The sequence below is a fragment of the Mandrillus leucophaeus genome, unplaced genomic scaffold, assembly GCF_000951045.1.
Source record: "Mandrillus leucophaeus isolate KB7577 unplaced genomic scaffold, Mleu.le_1.0 Scaffold269, whole genome shotgun sequence".
Lineage (NCBI taxonomy): Eukaryota > Metazoa > Chordata > Mammalia > Primates > Cercopithecidae > Mandrillus > Mandrillus leucophaeus.
The window spans coordinates 4,902,531-4,908,782 of NW_012102798.1; the positions used below are offsets into that span (position 1 = coordinate 4,902,531).

Consider the following 6,252-nt stretch of genomic DNA (forward strand, 5'->3'; position numbering starts at 1 on the left):
GTAGCAATTTCAGTGTGTTTCAGTTGGAAAAATGGAAGAACAATGTGGCACTGTTAGTTTGGAGACCTGTAGCCAGGAAATAATTCAAGATTCAGTCTAAATTGTATGCAAATAATAAAAACTCAAAAAAATAATGGTCAGGGTTAGAATCTAATAACAGATGTTCTATAGTTTTCTTCTGAAACATATTTTTTCTCTCTTCAGTTCCCCACTTTTACCAAAGATGAATCATAGTAGGGCCAAGCTATTTGCAAAATAACTTTTGGTCTTACCATACTTGGCCTGATTTGCATAAAGTATAGCAAAAACAATGATTGGTCATATATGTTCCTTTTAAGTTGGCTTTGCTGAAACTTTTTTTGTGTGTGGTTCCAGCAATGCAGTTTATTAAATAAAATTAAAAAGTGACTATTCCCAGGAAAGAAAGCATCAAAAATTAGTTTTGAGAAAGAAGATGAAAAGCTGAATCTCTAACTCCTGGATGCCAGGAAGCAGAGTTTTTCAGAATCTAAAACAAATTAAGAGCTCACAGTCCCACCCCTCAGGGGTCACATAAGTTGGTACTGTTGCTTGTAACTAATTCCATATTTTAGTTTTTTCTTTACCCAAAATTAAAACTAAGGACATAACACTCTTCAAAAATACAAATACACTGAGATAGATCATTACCAGAATCTACATAGGGCTTTGCTATTTAGGTACAGTTAGTAAAATTCATATTTGAAGTCATTTCATAAAAATAACAACTGTCCCGATCTTACAAGTTTCGTTTCCTCCTATCATGGTCCCCAAATCAATCTCTATTGTTAGGATTCCTCATTGTGTGAAGGTAGAAACTGCTTAGTAAAATTCTCCAGCTCATTTTCAAGTTGAACAGCTTTATTTCTTAAGAGCTTTAAATTGTTTTGTATTTTCTCCAACTGATCTATTCCTTTGGGTAATCTAGCAATTTCTTCTTCCAGTTGTCTTTGAGTAATATCAATTTGTTGGCACAGGTGAGCAAAAGTGGTAGCCATTTGTTGTTTTACTTGGTAGATGCAGTTTGCACTCATGGAGCTAACAATCATCTTCAGTTTTTCAGTTGCAAAGTTTACAAACTGCTGTTTAAAGGCTCTCTCCTTGGCATGGGTGGTCCAGGACAGTCTTTCATAAAGATACAAAGCTCCATACATAGTTATTGAAACAGATATGAGTTTTCAGCCTATAGTTTTCCAAATCACCCCTCCAACAATATCGATGCCCATGGAAGTTCTAGATGTAAGAGAAGCCAATCCTGTTACCAATGTAATCATGAGTTCTTCCTCATGATTATCTGGCATTGCTGGACTGGTGGGAGCAGTGGGAGTAGAAGCTAAAGATCTAGGGAGCTGAAAGATAGGCTCTGATAATCCTAGGAGCACCATTTGAGCATTTCTAGGGCCCAAAAATCGAGGTACAAGGGAAGACCAGCCCAGGGAAAAATGAAACACAATATCTTCTTGAAAATCTGAACATAACTTATAGTAATTTAGATTATAACTGAGATCAGATTTCTTGCAAGGGATCACTGGATGTAGTTTATCCTGTATACCAGCTGGAGGTAATGGCTTCAAATTTTCAATAATTTCTTGCTGGAACTGAAGCACTAAGGTGTTTACTTCATTGGTGCATCGATCAGCCAAATTTCTTCCCATACCATCCTCTATATGCTTAACTCACTTTTATATATTTTTAATACATCTGGAGTAGGATGAAACTCTGAACAAAATTCATCAACCAAAACAGACAGTCAACAAATTTCATCTGTCATTGCACATGAAACTTTGTTTGCCACCTCCTCAGTGACCTCCTTGGTTTTTTTCTTAGCATCCAGTGTTAAAAGGTTCATCTGGTTTCAGATAAAGTCCAGTCTATCAATTTGGTCTTCCCTCTCTTCTGCTGCATAATGCCTTTTCTATTCAGCTGCCATGTTTATTGAATCCATTATGTTTTTTCACAAACATAGATAATATTATTCACAAAAATAGATAGCTAGTATCCGTTTAGCTCTGATAGTGTGCTGTTCAAACTTTGTTTTCACTGCTGACTGTAAGATATACTCCTCAAAGATTTGTTCAAAATTCTGAAATTCCTGTAATCTTGCCTGAAATCCTTTGGCACGTGCCCCACATCTTCCATATATTCTGGCTCTGATGCAGAGGTATCCCAACGATTATTGAGAATGAAAATATTAGGCTTGGAAAGCCACTCATTCACGTTGTGAAAAAATGTTTTTCTGTATTCATTAGTGTTGATTCAGAATTGGCAACCAAAACGAAGACATCAGCATCTATGCAAAACTTATCAATCCAGCTATCCAGCTCTGTAGTAACATCTGTGCCTGGACTGTCTACTAACACCAGGTAATCTCTCAGGAGGGCACATTTTGCTTTTGGCCAAAACACATGTACAAGACAGCCAGCTTTCAAGTTTTTGTCCATGTGAAGGGCATGGGCCAGTTGATTAACTGTCTTTACACTCTTTTTTTCATCTGATCCTTCTGTCATAAGATAGGCTTTATCTCCATCGGTTCCTTCAACACTTAGGAAGCAGTTGGTTATATGGCCAATCCCACTAGTGAGAACTTTATCCCACAACATTGCATTGATAACAGAGCTCTTCCCACTGCTTGGTCATGATATATTAATATAAGGTCCTTTACAATCTGGCTTTTACTTACAAAGTCTCTACCCACTTCTTTTGCTACTGTTCTGTAGCACCTGAAATTTAACTACTTGAGTTCTCCAAACACACTGTGGTCTCTCTCCCCCTTTCTATTTATGGCTTTATGCAAGAAATGGGCTTTTGGACCTTTTTCACATCCAAAACTATACCTATTTCTCATTCTCAGTAGGACAGTTGAGTCCTCACCTTCCCAGGAGGCTCTTCCTTCCTACTCCCAAAACTTTAAAAAATAGGAAATACCAGATTTGATTTTTAAAAGCTTAAGTGTAGGAAGCCAAGCTAAGGATTCACCATCAGACTTGTGCTTGTAATTACTTGTATGAATTGGGTGAATTCTCTTTTTTAAATACTTTTTTGAGATAGGGTGTCACTCACCCAGTCACCCAGTCTTTACACTCTTTTTTTTTTTTTCTCTTTTTTTAATACTTTTTTGAGATAGGGTCTCACTCACCCAGTCACCCAGTCTTTTTTTTGAGATAGGGTCTCACTCATCCAGTCACCCAGGCTGGAGTGGCAAGATCACAGCTCACTGTAGCCTTGACCTCCCTGGCTCAGGTGATTCTCCCACCTCAGCCTCCAGAGTAGCTGGGTTCACAGGTGCATGCCACCACACCTAGCTAATTTTTGTAATCTTTTGTAGAGACAGGGTTTCGCCATGTTGCCTAGGCTGGTCTCAAACTCCTGGGCTCAAGCAATTCACCAACCTTAGCCTCCCAAAGTGCTGGGATTACAGGCATGAGCCACCACACCCAGCTGAATTCTTCTCTTGTTAGAGTCGTCAAAATGCCTTGAGGTTTCTGGACCTATTAGAAAGTGACATTCTTTAAATACTGAAAGGTCAGGAACCCTGTAGGGGAACGTGCAGACAAGGTACCAGGCCAGTCTTTTTCCACATCCATTGGCTTTAAAGTCAATCTCAATTTCTCAAAGCAGTCTGGTCACATTAAAAAATATGATATTCCAGTCAAAACCTTGGTAAAATAACCAGTGTCTCAATTGTATCCTGTCACAGAAGAAAACAGATTCTTATTGAACTTAGGCAGACAACTGTATTGCCATAAAATAAAAATACTCATGAATAATGTGTGGATTCGAGATAAATCAGGTAAAGAGAAAGGCAAATGTCTCAATTTTGTTCACAAAAGTATACATTACCCATTGATATAAGGTAAAAATAGCGTAAGAGGGAAAAAATATTTCTTAACTCTGGAAAACAAAACCATAAAAACATTTAGCAATGGTTCTAGCAACAAGTCATAAAAATCATTTCAGTCCTTCATCAGTTTAGTCTCATGTCATTAATTCTTGTTCTGCTTAATGTTGGGTTACCAATTTTATGAATGCAACTTTTTAGAGTTTAAAAAAAAATTTTACCCAGTACAGTTGAATAATTTCAATGTCATAAGCAGAGTTTTGTATTTCAGAGTATCTGTCAGACCGTCTTCCATGAACCTCCTTGAAGACACAACACTTCAAGATTTGCAAAGACCTTTTAGAAAAAGAGCATCAGAATATAGCAATTTACTAGGACATATCAGATTTTTTGAATGTCACACAATTTTGGAACACATATTAATAACATCCCTACAAACAGAACTCAAAGTTAAACACCATTTCTTATTGGACAATGATTTCCACTTGATTTTAACATAAGAAATAAGCCTAATATGTTTTCTTGAACTCTCAGGGGATCTTTTTTTTTTTTTTTTTTTTTTTGAGTCGGAGTCTTGCTCTGCTGCTCAGGCTGGAGTGAAGTGGTACGATCTTGGCTCACTGCAACCTCTGCCTCTCGGGTTCCAGAGATTCTCCTGCCTCAGCCTCCCGAGTAGCTGGGACTACAGGCACGTGCCACCACGCCCAGCTAATTTTTGTATTTTTTAGTAGAGACAGGGTTTCACCATTTTGGCCAGGCTGGTATTGAACTCTTTCTCAGAGGATCTTTTAAAAATGTCTAAAAGTTTGTTTAAAGTCAAAAAGACTTAATTTAGAATTTTAAATTTCATTTTGGGAAGTTTGTCAAATATCAAAGATTTAAAACACTTGATATCAGAATAAGATCACAGATCACTGTAAAATAACAGTCATTCATTTAGCCAGAGTGATAATTAAAAGGCTTCACAAAGCTAAAAACTTTTACTCTTTGACAGAAAACAGTTTTCTAAATAATCAAATGACCTAATAAAGACAGCACGAGGCAAACTCCTTTCTTTTTTGCAATTTACTCAAAAGTTGAACTAGGCTATTACTGTTTATTATTACTAAACAAAAATATTGTTCAAAAGAGAAAATCAAATTCTACCTTTGCATTGGTGTATTATTAATACTAAAGCTAATTTTACTAAAATCCTATAAACAAATTCATCCAATCTTAGACTGACCACATAAGATTTCCACAACACTTTTATAAACTCTTACAAGTTTTTTTCATTCTTTCTCTTTCCTCAACTTTCTATATCCATTCAGTTATATCTTTCTTTTTTATTCCTTCAACAAAAACAACCTTTAAATCACCTTTAAACTAGACAAAGATTACTTTTCCTTTAAGAAAAAACACATTCACTTGTCTTTCTTATAAACTTTCTTACCAAAACACATCCTACTTTTCTTACGCAGTCTGTGTACAGAATTGTTTCTCTTATATCCAGTAGTTTTAATTACATATATTAACTATAATTTTAACTTTCGGTAATCCAAATTTCTAGAGTAAAACATAGGAGTTAAGTAATTTTAATGTTATACATCAGGTGCAGAGCCCAGGACAGAGGACGGAGCTGTGAAGACAATGCCTGAAGGATCTGACCCTTCCCAGCATGGCCAGGGGGCACAGCTGGGCCAGGGAGGATGAGACCATATTGGGTTTGGCTCTGCTCTGCAGCTTGTGTCCAGGGCACTGTGGACATACCTATGTCTTCCAGCCTCACCATGGCCACCTGTCTAGACCCCAGTATTTAAAGACTGAAAATGAAAGATGTAAGTTCACAGAAAGATGTGCACAAGGCTTTAGGGAGGTCCATCATCCTCCCATTACAGCTTTAGCTCACAGACAAATCAAGCAAGCCTCTAAATGATCACAGAAGCAAGATTTTTATGACCTTAAAACATCTAGTAGAGATGGCATACATTTGTTTGAGTGGTAGACTCAGGTGAATATATCTAAAATTCTGAAGACATTTCTATTTTATTTTACCAACAATTTTTAAACTAGCTTTATTTACTAAAAATTACTAAAGTCACGTGAATTCAAAAAGCATATGGCCTAGTTATTTAATTTATAAGTACTCATTTATTTATAAGTAAATTTAGAATCATTTATTCAATATACAAACACAGACACGTACACACGCATACATAAAATATAAACATTATATAGCTTTGATTGTAAAATATTAGTCACGCGACAGGTGAAATTCACTAGTTTAAAAAGAAATTTGGATTAAATTGTGCCTCTGTAAATGGAACAAGTTGAAGTTTATCTGTCCCACACGGGCAAAGCTTTTACTGAGTTTTAGAGAAAAGAGGGTAGAAAATTTACATCTCAAAGCACAGGAA

The 6,252-nt window shown here is 36.4% G+C and overlaps 1 pseudogene; it reads right to left on the reverse strand.

Annotated features, from left to right (window-relative positions):
• Nucleotides 1–365: 365 nt before the first annotated feature.
• On the reverse strand, nucleotides 366–3,195 carry LOC105542837 (annotated as a pseudogene).
• Nucleotides 3,196–6,252: the final 3,057 nt, after the last annotated feature.